Source organism: Dendrobates tinctorius, unplaced genomic scaffold, assembly GCF_039654945.1.
Source record: "Dendrobates tinctorius isolate UK_male_01 unplaced genomic scaffold, ASM3965494v1 ptg000049l, whole genome shotgun sequence".
NCBI lineage: Eukaryota > Metazoa > Chordata > Amphibia > Anura > Dendrobatidae > Dendrobates > Dendrobates tinctorius.
The window spans coordinates 16,179,844-16,195,781 of NW_027361717.1; the positions used below are offsets into that span (position 1 = coordinate 16,179,844).

At 46.4% G+C, this 15,938-nt stretch overlaps 1 pseudogene; it reads left to right on the plus strand.

The window, feature by feature from the left end:
* The first annotated feature begins 1,533 nt into the window (after window positions 1-1,533).
* LOC141091198 (zinc finger protein 592-like) lies at window positions 1,534-13,818 on the plus strand (annotated as a pseudogene).
* Window positions 13,819-15,938: the final 2,120 nt, after the last annotated feature.

The window sequence follows — 15,938 nt, forward strand, 5'->3', positions numbered from 1 at the left end:
TCAAGGCAGAGTGGAATTCCACCATGTCGGCACATGGCATATAAACCTGTTAACTGGTATGGGCAAAGACCTCTGTATGGATGCAAGTTGACCTGAGGGGTGCGAACGGAGGAAATGAGCACAAAGCTTCTGTGCTTTCTGGAGCAACTCCCCCAGGCCAGGTTAGTGGCAGAGAAATTGCTGTACCACTATGATGAGGACGTGACCCATGCAAGGCATGTCTGCGAGGCTTCCCTGGCATAGCGCCTACACCAGGTTTGCTCCATTATCACACACAGCCTTCCCTGGCTCTAGGTTCAGGAGAGAAAACCACTGCTCTAGCTCGGCCTGGATAGCTGTCCACAACTCTTGAATGTGTGACTGATCTACAAGTCATATTAATTTAAACACTGTCTGATTATGTTGAGACATGGATGCATAATACAGGGGTGGGGGGTGCCAGTATTCGAACCCAGTGGCTTTTGTGCACCAGGTGGCAGTTTTTCCCTCTGAGCTATTCAGCTCCTTGTACATTTCCTTCCTAACCCAGATCCAAGTACCCGTGTTGTTTCTAATTGTCTCCTCCCTGAGCTCCTGACTGGCTCCACCCTAATTGAACACCCAACTTAAACCTGGCATTGTACTTCCTTCATTGTGAGATTATTGAGCTACTGGCCTTTAGTCAAGCTTCCTATCATCTGCTCATCCTGTAAACTACATTGCTGCTCCTGAGAACTGACCCCTGGCTATTCCTTACTACACTCCCTGCCCCTGTTCAGCACACACGCATGTTCAGTAGCTCCCGGCTCCGGTAGTGATACAGATGAAGTTCCCTCCTCTATTAGCTGGAAAAAACAAAAATGGAAAGCGCACATAGGGTGTATTGTCTTGAAGAACCACAATAGCAAGCAAGCCCAATCAGTTAGACTCACCTGCTGAAGTTGTGTGAGTCACAACAAACTGGGAAACACTCATAAAGGTCTGGTCGTCGCTGGTATCCCGCTGGTAGTAAATGAAACAAATCCAAAGTGGAAAAAAAAAAAAAAGAGCCGGACTGAATAAACCGCGCTGACCAGGAAAAAATGCACCTTCGGCAGTCCTATAATAAAAAACTTCTTTAATAAGCCTACGCGTTTCATGGCAAAACCAGCCACTTCATCAGGGCATCTGATGAAGTTGCTGGTTTTGCCACGAAACACGTAGGCTTATTAAAGAAGTTTTTTATTATATGGACTGCCGAAGGTGCGTTTTTTTCTGGTCAGCGCGGTTTATTCAGCCCGTCTCTTTTTTTTTTTTCCACTTTGGATTTGTTTCATCTCCTCTATCAGCAGGACTCGTCTCCCCTCCCTTCACTAGTTAGTCCCCTCCTCTTCTCCAGGGCCAGTCTTTCTCGACTATGTTAGTTTCTCCAGGTCCCTGCCTACTGATCTGGTCAATTCCGAATATGATTGTGTGGTTGCAGACTTGGTAAGACCAGGATGGGGTTTTGAGTGCGGCATCTACATTAAGTGGAGCTGTGCAATAGCACTACCAGATACCATTACCATTCCAGTCATGGGGGACATGAAGACTCTAGACTTTGATGATCTTCTTGCTGCTTTTGATATCCCTGATGCTTCAAGTTTGGATGCCAAGGAAGCTATCCAAGCAACAAATGATGAATTAGGCTGGTTTCACATTAGCGTGTCTGTGCATAGCGTATGATCTGCATGGATCTGCATACCTCATGCGTACATATATTTAACATTGTGTATGCAGGGTCATGTGTTCGCATCAGTTTGCATGCGAATGCGTTCACATGCGTCATTTTGCGGTGTGTGGCAATGTCCGGTTACGCAACATGCTTCATTTTTGAGGCATCAATTATGTGCAATCATGCGCATGCAGATGAGTGCATCAAAACAATGCACTACCGTCTATGGGAACGCTTTGGTATGCAAGGACATGCGTACACATGCATTCGATACGCATGCATACTTCAGAAAGAGCAGGTCCAGAACGTGTTAAATTAAACATTGTTTTTATTTTTGTTAATAAAAAATTCTGTTTTTTCACAATCCCTGACTCCCTGTATAACATTATAGGTACATTTTACTTATTAGTGGCTTAAACCATTTTGTCTTGCCATGCCACACATCCAATAACCAAAACAAAAGAGGCAGCAAATGTATCCCTCATTTGCGCAACTTCCACTGTAGTCCTCAGAGGGTGACCTGGGTAATCCTGCGATGTGGTAGTAACAGGTTCCTGAGGTTCTAAGTGGTGTCGCTCTTTCACCAGTATGTAATTGTGCAGAACAACACACACTTTCACAACCTCATCAATTGTCTCAATTTTTAGATTGATGGCTGCTCCCAAAATGTGACATTTAGATACCAGCAATCCAAAGGCACACTACACAATTCTTTGTGCCCTCGTCAGTCGGTAGTTGTAAATCCTTTCATTGTGATTCAATTCCCGACTTGAGTATGGTTTTATGAGGTTGGCACACACTTGAAACGCCTCATCCTCAAACACAAAAAACGGCATTGGCGGTCCTTCAGTGTTCGGAAGAGGTTGTGGCTGTGGAAAATTGAAATTATTCCCATACAAACGTTGGCCCATGTCAAAGTTTTTGAAAGTCTATGAATCATTTCCTCATCCAAATGAGCCAACATCCATGGTGACAAATCGATAGTCAGCATCTGCAATCACCATAAAAACTATCAAAAAGTATTTTTTGTAATTGAAATACTCAGATCCACTTCCAGCAGGTTTCATAATCCGAATGTGTTTGCTGTCCACAGCCCCCAAACATAGTAACATAGTAACATAGTTTTGAAGGCTGAAGGAAGACCTTATGTCCATCTAATTCAGCCTATTTTTAGTGCAGCCGTTTGCATTGTTGTTCCTGGGGAAGGCAAATAACCCACAGAGTAGAAGCCAATTTTCTCTATAGGGAAAAAAATTCCTTCCCCTAAGCTGGGTCAACCATCTACCTATAATATTTGTGGTAGTGGTGGTTTGGAAAATTACAAATGTCCTGGAATTTTGCAGCATTTTCCAGCCAGAATACAGTTGTGGATTTGGGGAGGAATTCTTCACGCAGAATGTCACATAAAGCATGGCAGGTGTCTCCAACAATCCCAGAAATTGTGGACACTCCAATCCGGAATTGAAAATTTAGAGATGATAAAGTCTCTCCGGTAGCCAGGAATCTGGGGAACAGGAAATGGGGAAAAAATCAGTACATGGCTTTTAGCGCAATCATATTAATGACAGATGTTTCTTTTTCAAAATTGCGTACCTCTGGGTCACCAACAGACGTTCCTCAGCAGGAATTGCTCGACGTAGCTGTGTGTCCTGCCTGGTGATGGATCCTTGGACACGTAGCAGCAAGTCATGGAAGCTCTGTTCCGACATTCTCGTGTACTTGAAAAACTTCTCAGGGTTTTCACGCAGCTCTATGTACAATGAGTGGTTGGTTCCATGGCTCACTTCACTTCAACGATGGGGTGTTGCCAATAGCGATGACGACATCTTCTCTGACTTTCTCTTCTTTCTTCTTCACAAGCCACTGCAAAGGCAACAGCCAATTTCAATGTCAAATCAAATCAAGATTAAGAATGAAGCTCTCCACGCTAAGATCCATCTTGCAGCTGGAAACAGTGGTAAAAGATGAGTATTTAATCAGTGCAGTGTGTCTATATAGAAATCCCATGAGACACCCCCATTGGGTGGCTGGTGTAAAGGAAATTCTACTGGAAAAGCATTGGAAATATCGAAAGCATGTGTATAAACAACGCAAACGCATATACAACCGCATGCGCATGCAGATTTTTTGGGGCATGATGCAGATAAAAACGCTGCATAAACATGCGTTTGCGCAATCAGATGATACACTGTGCACAGAAACGCTAATGTGAACCTAGCCTAAGAAAACCATTTCAAACCATCAGGAATGTGTTGGAGAATCTGTCTTTGGACCAGTCTGTTTCTGTCCCTGATGTTCCAGCAGTTAGGGTTATTGTGAAAAACACCAGCCGACAGGAGTAATTTGAGGCATCTGAAAAGAGTGAAAATCTCAATAGTCCAGCTGTATTGTTGAATGGTTTTCATTGCCCTGAAGTAGGCCCTGATCTTTACGCTGTTGGACAAGACTATGGAAAATTTGAACAAGGATTCATCAACGGGGACAACTCACGGAGCTAAACAGAAAAAATAGATGCACAATGCAGAACTTTTGCCAACTTTTACCCAGTTTAGCCCTATTTCTAGCCCTGAGCCAGAAGATTCAAAAGATATTTCTCTTAACAAGCAGAAGGAAGCAGAATCTCTGTACTTTCCACAGCCTTCTGATAGGGAATTCAGTGACCGAGGGGCTTCTCATATATATATATAACTTATGCTAGAAATATATATATATATATATATATATATATATATATATATTTCTAGCATAAGTTAATCTACGGCTGGATAATTCTCTTACCTCTTACCTTTGTGCTTCTCATGATTCAAACAGCTGGGAGCTGCACCCAAATGAATATTGACTTTACATGGCTAATATGAGTTCAGTTCTAGAAATAGTCGGATCAATGTAGATAACGGGGCTATAAACCTCATTAGGAGAAGCTAATTGCATGGACATTAGGGTCTTGTATGACAAACACCTGTCCACCTTTTCATTTGATTGATAAATCACCTCATGAATAGTAATAATGACCTTATTTGTAATAGACAGCTGACATATGCATGATAGGATATTTCACTGTAATAAATAATTTCAATAACAAGTCCAGACATGCGTACAGCATACAGTAGAGACGACATAATGTGTAACGCCCCTCAGCAGGGTATATAAGAAGCTGGACCTGTTTGGTTAAACCATGTTACTTTTTATTCAGATACTTGTGTCTGTGTTCATTTGTCTATCACCTTACTCGCTTGAAAACATCCAATTTGGCAGCTGTCCAATATACTCTGAGGGTCTCACATGACGAGACCACCCAAATCTAACACTTCCAAGTACAATCCTGAAGAAGAATGCATGGTCAATTCTCTTAGAAAGCCCTCAGAACCACAGCTGAGTATGTTTGATGAATAATGTAATAAAGAGCAGAAATTTCACTGCATGGAAGCAGATAAGGCAATAATCTGAGCAAACCCGAGGTATGGAAAAAAACAGCAACTTGTTTGGTTCGTCTTTGCCTTTTAGGGATGCTCAGGACAGCGGCAGTTCTCCGGATAAAGTGTTTTCCAGTACAGGAGACTCTTTCAGTGATGTAGCAGGTACATCAACTCTGTCTTCATCTGTGCCACCTAGGCAGCGGATTAAACCTGTTCTTTCTAAATTATCATCTTGTGTAGCTGCTTTGGTGGCCTTGCAGGCTAAAAAAGTTGTGGTGGTCTCTAAGGAGGAATCTTTAAATCCTTCTAAAGATGTTGATCTTTCTTTTAAGAAGGGGTTTAGGATGCAGAACCACCAAATATATGCCCCAGATTCTACTCGACTTGAAGTCCTCAAACTTGTCCATGATTCTAAACTTGTAGGGCATAATGGAGTCATGAAAACACAAGAACAGTTTTGTTCTTTTTCATGGCCTAATTGTAGGAAGGAAGTGATAAAATATGATTCCTCCTGTTTAACATGTGCAAAGAGAATGATGCCACAATCTTCTTCTCTAGCACTCCTTCAACCTCTTCCAGTTCAATCCAGGTCTTCAGGGTCAATTTCAATTAATTTTTATTGTGGACCTACCTCCATCTAAAGAAATGACTGTTATCCTTGTTGCAGTAGGTCGGCTAACAAGGATGGCCCATTTTATTCCAACTTAAGGGATTCCTACCACTGAACAAGCCACAGAATAAAAAGTCAAGCAGATATTTAGGCTGCATGGAATATCTGACAATGTAATTTCTGATAGAGGTGTTCAGTTTACATCAAGAGTTTGGAAAAGCTTCTGTACAGCTTTAGGAGTTACTGTCAATTTGTCTACTGCCTTTCACCCACAATCAAATAGAACAGTACCTGCACTGCTTTATTTCTTACCTCCAGGATGACTGGGTAGACTATTTACCAACAGCAGAATTTTGCATATAATAACTCCAAACACAGTTTTACATCCCAAAATCTATTTTTTGCTACCTGTGGCTTGCATCAAGTATTAATTTTTAATCTTCCATTTAAAACTTCTGTTCCTGCTAGTACAACTAGACTTACAGAGTTGCAGAAAGTTCAGAAGGAACTAACTGAGATGCTAAAAAAAAGCCCAAGAAGATTGCAAAGAAGCAGCAGATAAACATCTCAAAGCCCCTCCTACCCTTCAAGTCATGAGTCAAGGTTTGGCTTTGTAAAAAAAAAAAAAGAAAATTAACATACCATCTTGTAAATTGGGTCCAAAATTCATAGGACCTTTTTAAATTTCTGCACAAATTAACCCAGTTGCTTTCCGTTTAAGACTTCCTAACAGTCTGAAAATTCAACCTCTGTTCCATGTATCCTTGCTCAAGCCATTCAGTGAGAAACCGTTTCCAGGTAGTACTCAGACACTTCCACCACTAGAAAAAGTCCATGGTGAAGAGGAGTACATGGTATGTAACATTCAGGACTCTAGAAAATTCAGAGGAAGACTACAATATTTGGTGCAATGGTGCAACGGACCAGAAGATAATTCAAGGGAGCTGGAGGGCACCATTCATGCACCCAGACTTACAAGAGCTTTTCATCAGAGACATCCAGAGAAGAATGTGTCTGAGATATCCAAAGGCCATCCTGGAAGGAGGGGAGTACTGTCAGGATTCAAAACCAGCAGCTTTTGTGCACCAGGCTGCAGCTCTACCCACTGATATATTCAGCTCGCTGGACATTTCCTTGCTAACCCAGATACAAGTACCTGTGTTGTTCCTGATTGGCTCCACCCTAATAGCACACCCTACTTAAACCTGGCATTGTACTTCCTTGCTTGTGAGATTATTGCACAACTAGCATTTGTCAAACTTCGTTTCACCTGCTGAGCCTGTAAACTACATTGCTGTTCCTATGTACTGTCCCCTGGCTATTCCAGACTACACTACCTGCCGGTGCTGCCCCTAGTTATAATACCACTACTCCAATCAACGTCAATCCATAACAGAGGGATTCTATCTGCACTGTTGGAACGCGTGTCTAATTAGATGTTGAGGGCACAGGTGGAGACCTCACAGGAGGTGGAGGAGCCAGAAGCAGTGGAGGAACAGTTAGATACAGAGTTTGTACTGCAAGCTTTGGGGATTCAAAGACTTGTGGAGCAGCCCCTTGACTGCCTGCTCCCGCAGCCACCAGAGTTACCCAGTGCCCAGTCAGCGAGATGTAATGTCCTAGGCCATGCTTATGTGGCGCCCCTGAGGCTCAGTCGCCACAGAGGTACTGCACCTTCTCCTAAGGTGTGGTGCCCTACCATACAGGTAAGTTGGAGGCTCCTGACCACGCTCCGACACTCGCACCCCACACAATAGAGTAGTTCAGCATAACCACATTGCGGCTCTTTGCTTAGAGAGAGGCAGAGCACCTTTTGTGGTTCCCTGCTTGGAACACTAGACGTGCTGGGAGGTGGGTGGAGTTCAGAGTATATATATGAGCGGGATGATTTAGGATGACAGGTCAGTCTGACAGGAGGTCAGTGAGAGAGGAAGCCACTCGGGAGGAGTGAGGATCCCTGAAAGAGGGATGGAGGAAGGAGTGCTGCAGCTGCCTCAGTCATCTGAGCAAGCTGGCATGGGAAAGGAAAGAAGGAAAAGGACATTGAGCTGAAGCCTGAGCTTCCATAGGAGGGAAAAGACAAGTACGGAATGTAGGAGTAAAAGGGAACACAGAGGACGTGGGTTAGAGGAAGAACCCTGCCTAGAAGTTCTAAGCGCAAGGCCGGGGCCCGGTCCCCGAGGTTGTATGGACACTAATGGTTCTGCAGCAGACACCGGTGGAGTAGTGGGCTGTAAATGCACTACTCCCATCTAAGACTTGAGGGCAGAACAGCAACATAGATAGAGAGCCGGGACTCAGGAGAGAGGAGTCCCCGAAGCAGGCTACAGCTGTCTGCCATGCAAGTAGAGTTCTTGGGAACATCTGTCAGGAGGAACTTGTCATGTCGGACGCTATTCACACCACAGCATCCGGCAGGCAGCGGTAGTTCCATCTCCGTCCACTATAGCCTCAGTGGCGCCGGCTTGATTTTACTCAGGTTATCGGGGGTTAATCTAGCTGGAAATCAGGTGGGATGTTTGGTCACGCCCACGGTCTTTAAATAGTCGTGCTGGCCTGTGGGCGTCGCCGATTATAGCTTGTGTTTTATGCCAAGTGGTTCCGGTCTGGAGAGGAGGTGTTGGAGAGAGAAATTCATATCTGGTGTCGTATGATCCGTTGATACCTTTTCGCCTTCCCTTGGCCGAGTTCGCATTAAATAATCACCGCCAAGAATCATCGGGAGAGTCTCCGTTCTTTTGTGTTTATGGGCACCATCCTCAATTTTGTACCTTGCGTCAGGGGGGCTCTGGGGGCGTCCCAGAGGAGGACCGGTTAGAAGTTCAACTATCATCGGTCTGGAGGAGTGTGAAACAGCGATTGCTGAGCATGAATGCAAGGTACAAACGTGTGGCTGACGCTAGACGCGTGCAAGGTCCGGACCTGTGTGTGGGTGATTGGGTGTGGTTAGCAATTCCATCATTGAAATTGGGTCCAAGGTTTATTGGCCCTTTTAAGATTGCTGCCATCATTAACCCAGTTGCTTATCGGTTGGACCTTCCTGCGGTATACAAGATACCCAACGTGTTTCACAGGGCTTTATTGAAAAAGGTGGTAGGCTCTGTGGACACGACGCCGATGCCACCTCCAGTCATGGTGGATGGCAATTTAGAGTTTGAAGTCTCCAAGGTGGTGGACTCTCGAGTACTGTGCCGTTCTCTTCAGTATTTGGTACACTGGCGGGGGTATGGTCCGGAGAAGAGGTCTTGGGTACCAGCCTCGGACATACATGCGGATCGGCTGGTCAGTTTCTTTCACCACCGTCATCCGGACAAGCCGGGTCCTATGAGTCTTGAGGGCCCTGGGGTCCCTCGTAGAAGATGGGGTACTGTCATGTCAGATGCTATTCACACCACAGCGTCCGGCAGGCAGCGGTAGTTCCATCTCCGTCCACTATAGCCTCAGTGGCGCCGGCTTGATTTTACTCAGGTTATCGGGGGTTAATCTAGCTGGAAATCAGGTGGGATGTTTGGTCACGCCCACAGTCTTTAAATAGTCGTGCTGGCCTGTGGGCGTCGCTGATTATAGCTTGTGTTTTATGCCAAGTGGTTCCGGTCTGGAGAGGAGGTGTTGGAGAGAGAAATTCATATCTGGTGTCGTATGATCCGTTGTTACCTTTTCGCCTTCCTATATTTGTGTTTTGTTTTGCCCTGTTCACATTACGGTATTGTCCTGTGTGTATGCGGCGCTGTGCGGTTTAAGTTCTCCCTGTCTGTCATTACTGTGTGGGCTTTGGTGGTTTGACAACTTACTGGGTGTAGGGTGGAGGGTTCAGCTTAGGGCTGAGCAGGAGATAAGGAAAGGTTGGAGGCTCAGGCATTTGCACCATTAGCAAAAACCCTGGGTTGAGGGTCAGACAGGGTTTTCCCTAGTTGGAGGGACTCCGCAGGGGCTCCGGGTATTTCAGCCTCCTTTGACCTAAGCCCCGCATAACAGAACTCCAGTGTAACACAGTACTAGGAGATCTTCACACTTAAAGTGCTACAGAGGAGACGTTCAGAAAAGGCACATAAGTTGGCGGGGTGTGGAAGGGAGCATTCCATCTTGCCTGGAGGTTAACTGAGTCCCTGACCCGGAGGACATGGCACAGAAGCGGGCACTACAGACTGTGAGTAAAGCTTTGGACTCCATACCCTGGTGTCCTCCAATCCTTCCTGCGTCTGTCTGCCTGACACTGCTACATCCCCTGCGCCAGACACTACATCACCTAAGTGTCTCCACATTTACACTGCCCTGGGACTACAGCCCTGCCTGTGGAGGGCTATACCATCATTGCTGCACCACACAATCTGTCCCGGAGGATCTGCATGCAGCGTCGGCTTAACACCTCCCTTGCCGAACACCACAGGTGGCGTCACAAACTATTCATCTAACTACATTCCACCATTCGCATCTTCCGATTACTTTGGCTCCCAGGGCCACGGTCCGGGTCACCGCCGCTGTGAAACATCCCACCGACACCGGCCCGGTACCGAGTACCCCACAGCCCTGGGAGGGCGACCGAACTTGGCGTCACGAACAGGATGACGAGACCCGATACCATCGGGTTCTGTGCGCCTAAGATTTGTTGGACTTAAAAGTTTTGAGAATGTGCAGAAGACTCAATTTAATAGACTGTGAAATGAACATTAAAAATGGCAGTTGGCGTGGAGAATAAGGGAGTGAAGAGATGGGAGGTACTAGGAAAAGACAGAGAAGAGTCTTGGGCCTCCCCTGCCTGAATTCCTTTGTAACAGCAACATGGCCCACTCCCCGAGGGGTTCATATACTGGCTTGGTATTGAGGCGCTGGAAGAAGACGCCGCCCCCAGAAGGAGGGGCAGAAGCCAGTGGCGCGAAAGGGGCCGAGAGAGGAGGGAGAAGAACGCCAGAATGTCATGTTGGATAGAGAGGGAAGGAGGCCTGCAGAGCGCGGGGAAGTGGATCTCCCCGGCACCATGGCTGAAGGCTTCAACCCTGTTGCAAAGATGAACCGTCAGCAGCTGGAGGACGAAATCGCCCGGCTGACCCAATGTTTGTGGCTGAGGCAGGAGGCCTTGTGGAGGCTGAACTGGCAGCACGCCCAGGAAGGGCCTACATCTGCGGTGACCGCCGCCGCTGCACCAGAGCTTCCCCAGGCAGATTCAGTGGAGCCTGCCGTAGCTTCGCCGGCAGCATCCGAAGCCCCTTTGCTGCCGCCACAAGAAGAATTATATGAAGCCCCGTGAGCTGAAGCGGAGGAGAAGGCGCTCCCGCCTGGACCTGACGCGGGTGCGCAGGTCCCTATAGAGACCCCCCGCGGATCCGGAGCCATCGGTAGTTCCACCGTCGTCCCCGGTGTTCCACCAAGCAGCGTCCACTGCCGCTATGCCTGCATCGGAGCAGGGACCAGCACTAAAAATTTGCACTAACTCTCGTGACCCAGGAGGGTTTATTTGCACCGTTGTGCCTTTTGTTTTATTTTTGACCATCATGGTTCAGTTTTGGTTTTTCCCAGTGTTGCCTTGTGTTGTTGGCAGCCTTCCTAGTGAACTAGCGATCATGAATTTGGATTGATCCAAAAACTTTTACATGTAAATAGTTACACCTCTTTAGGTGCCCTCTCTTGGTTTTACATATGGACACTTTGCGAAGATTACGTCTACCTCATTTGGAGCATGACTCCAATCAAAGGACACTGCAAGAGATCCCGGCTGGGAGCGGTATCCAGCACTTACAAGAATTATTGTTGAAAGTTTTAATGTGAAGTATTTGATAATGTGTCTTATGATAGCTTTTATATAGAATTAGGAATGTTTTTGATACAGAGATGAGAGATTTGAATAAAGAATTGGAAATGTATATGGTGAACCAGGCATCACGGTTGTCACTTGAAAGAAAGTAGAAAATGTGCACTAGAGAGAGAAAAGAAAATGTGTACTAGAGATGGAAACATGAAGAATACTGAAGTGATAGAGAGTAACGGATAATAGCACTTTGAATTAAGTGTGGTATGGAAAAATTGCACTTTTTGACTTAGAATTTTAGGTAGTTAATTAATAACAGTTTGCAACATTCAAGAATGAGTGCCTCTCACATTGGGAAGTTTAGTATAAGAAATGTTTATTGAACATTGTAAAATTTGTATGTTCCTGTACTGTCAACTTTGCTTACCTTGCAGCCTGCGGACGTGCTGTGTTTAACGGGGGGTATGTGGCGCCCCTGAGGCTCAGTCGCCACAGAGGTACTGCACCTTCTCCTAAGGTGTGGTGCCCCACCATCCAGGTAAGTTGGAGGCTCCTGACAGCGCTCCAACACTCGCACCCCACACAATAGAGTAGTTCAGCATAACCACATTGCGGCTCTTTGCTTAGAGAGAGGCAGAGCACCTTTGGTGGTTCCCTGCTTGGAACACTTGATGAGCTGGGAGGTGGGTGGAGTTCAGAGTATATATATGAGCGGGATGGTTTAGGATGACAGGTCAGTCTGACAGGAGGTCAGTGAGAGAGGAAGCCACTCGGGAGGAGTGGGGATCCCTGGAAGAGGGGTGGAGGAAGGAGTGCTGCAGCTGCCTCAGTGATCTGAGCCAGCTGGCACGGGAAAGGAAAGAAGGAGAAGGACATTGAGCTGAAGCCTGAGCTTCCATAGAAGGGAAAAGACAAGTACGGAACGTAGGAGTAAAAGGGAACACAGAGGACGTGGGTTAAAGGAAGAACCCTGCCTAGAAGTTCTAAGCGCAAGGCCGAGGCCCAGTCCGCGAGGTTGTATGGACACTAATGGTTCTGCAGCAGACACTGGTGGAGTAGTGGGCTGTAAATGCACTACTCCCATCTAAGACTTGAGGGCACAACAGCAACATGGATAGAGAGCCGGGACTCAGGAGAGAGGAGTCCCCGAAGCAGGCTACAGCTGTCTGCCATGCAAGTAGAGTTCTTGGGAACATCTGTCAGCAGGAACTCCAGTGTAACATAGTACAAGGAGATCTTCACACTTAAGGCGCTACAGAGGAGACGTTCAGAAAAGGCACATAAGTTGGCGGAGTGTGGAAGGGAGCATTCCATCTTGCCTAGAGGTTGACTGAGTCCCTGACCCGGAGGACACGGCACAGAAGAGGGCACTACAGACTGTGAGTAAAGCTTTGGGACTACATGCCCCGGTGTCCTCCAGTACTTCCTGCGTCCGTCCACCTGACACTGCTACATTCCCTGCGCCAGACACTACATCACCTATGTGTCTCCACATCTACACTGCCCTGGGACTACAGCCCTGCCTGTGGAGGGCTATACCATCATTGCTGCACCACACCATCTGTCCCGGAGGATCTGCATGCAGCGTCGGCTTAACACCTCCCTTGCCGAACACCACAGGTGGCGTCACAAACTATTCATCTAAATACATTCCACCATTCACATCTTCCAATTACTTGGACACCCAGGGCCACGGTCCGGGTCACCGCCGCTGTGACACATCCCACCGACACCCGCCCGGGACTGAGTACCCCACAGCCCTGGGAGGGCGACCCACTTATTCGTCTAAGTGTCTGTGCTGAAATGCACTCTGGCAGACATAGATTTAGTCAAGGAAGGGGTGATGTCTGTGACATACTGGTGTAGTGCAGGCACAGGTTTCTTAGAAAAATAATGGTGACTGGGCAATTGGTATTGGGGGACTGAGACCGCCATCTGCTATCAGAAACCGTTTGTATCTACCAGGCGGAAAGGCAGCATTTCCGTGACAAACACATTAGAGATGGTGGAGTACAGCCTATTAGCTTTGTCATGCGTAGTAGGAAACAATCTTTTATGTGACCACAAATACGGTACCATGGGCTGACTGCAGGGCTGAGAGAGGGCAGAGAATGGTGAACCAGACAAACTGCTGGACCATGAGAGAGGTGCAGGTGGAAATGTTAAGGTTGTTTGAGAAAGTTGTGGTGTGCTCAGTTTCTGAGATCTGTCAAAAACATGTCTGCTTCCCTTACAGATAATGGTGGGCTCTCAGTCAGGAGTGGGTAAAAAACCTGAGGTTCTGCGGTCGAAGACCTGCATCTCAATAGCTAGCACAGTAACAGAGGAGGAGAAAAATGCAGCACATACAATATATGGGGCGGCTGATGGTTGTTGAGGTCCGCTGGTCTGGATTTTTGCACAGTGGGATTCCCACAGTAATGCATGTTGATTGCGCATTTGAAGGTTCATATATGTAGTAGTCAAATTATTGCACTTTTTACCTCAACTCAGTATTTTTTTAAAACATGGCAGATTACGTGAGTTGGCTCATCCTTTGTAGTGTCAAAAAGGCCCAGGCAAGGCAATACTTGAAACCCCCGCAAGCTGCAGACGCTACTGGTCACAGTAGCTTTCTGGCATGGGTAAGGATGGACTTTGGCTATATAGTATATACCATACAATGAGTTACTGCACACTGATCGTTACTGAGCAGAATTGCTGATGTTGTGTCAGTGTTAGTACTGGTACATGTTGTTCAGTGTGATGTTGTGGGATGATTAATCTCTAACCCTCTCCCTTACTCTGGCCTGTCTTTACCGTTTGCATACATGCATGTTAATTGGTATATTATGCTGCTGTTTATTGCACTATGCACTTTAGCGATTTATGTATGTTTACATGCCTACTTACATTCATTTTGACACCCTCCATGGCATTATGGTTGTATCATTGCCCGCTTGTTCCTTATTATGCTAATTTTTAGCCTTTGATTTTTTTGATATTAATATCATTGTTACACTTAATAAAGACAATTTGCACTTTTACGGAAGCTTGTCTTTTGATTACTAAAATCTTTTTGGAGTATATTGTTGTTAATGGGATCAAATAAGCTCTCTGTTTCTTAGATGGTTCTCATTATTGTTTGAGAGTATCCTATAGGTAGAGTATGTATATCGTTACCCAATTTTTCCCATATGTTTATATACAGTTGTGGCTGAGGATGCATTGCTTTTCGTGGCTACATCGCTATTTGTCTGAGACATATGGCACAACGCAACCTTCTCGTCTTCCTCCTCAGATGACCTACTCAGCTTTGTGACACTATGTTCACAACTGGGATCTAACACCTCATCATCATCCTCTCTGTTATCACATTCGTCGCCTTTGGAGTCACCCTCCTCCTCTTCGTGCCCTGACAGCACAGTACAGTCCGTGTGAGCCTCAGATATCTAGATATCTGAATTTCATCAGGATCACCTCTCCCCCATGGGTTAACGTCTGATGACGAGGGTCAAGATGCTGTTCGGACCGTACTTTGTCCTGTCCCTGATCAAAGCTAATAAAAATTTGGGCGTCGGTGAAGATTTCCTCCTCTTGACTGTGCGAAGCTTATGAGTACGCTTCTGATTAACATGGCATAGAATCTATAAACAGCTATTCAGACTCACCCATCTGTGGTTCTGTACAGTCAGTTGAACGGTTGGATAGATGGGACTTGGGAGGAAGCAAGGGGAATTTGGGTGCCACATCTGTGAACTGTACTGGGTGTGATGTTGAGGTTGAGGAAAAGGAGGAGAGACCACTTGAAGCTACACTTGCCATCCACTCGAGTACATGCTCTTTCTGGGCATCGTCGACAAGGCGTACCGCTGTGTGTCTAACAAAAACAAGGTAGCGGTGTAGCCTGTCAGTAACGTAAGTTGTCAGTTGTCTTTGCATAGGACGTGACTTTGCTTCACTAGTGCTTACACAAACATTACCACCTACCCCAAATACACCTGATTCCCCTTCCACCACGGCATTGCTATTTCCCAGTCATGTTGCTCAGATAGTGTTGTAGGAGCACAGTATTAGCAACATAAAATTAGATTTTAAACTCTGCATAGGCCTCTGCAAACAGCTGAATTTCAGGGACAGTAAATTCCAAGTAGAAATATGACATGCTTAGGGATGAGCGAGTAGTGAAGTATTCGGACTCACTGTACTCGTTACGAGTACCTCCTAATACTCGGGTACTCATAATAACGAGTAGCGAGTCCAATGTAAGTCTATGGGAAATGCGAGTAATGGGCGGGAACTGTGCGAAGACTGTGCTGGGCTGTGCGGGACTGTGCTGGCCTGTGCTGAGCTGTGCAGGTACTGTGCGGGGATTGTGCCGGGCTGTGTGGGACTGTGCTGGGCTGTTCAGGTACTGTGCCGGGACTGTGCTGGGCTGTGCGGCACTGTGCTGGGCTGTGCAAGTACTGTGTGGGGACTGTGCCGGGCTATGCAGGTACTGTGCGGGGACTGTGCTGG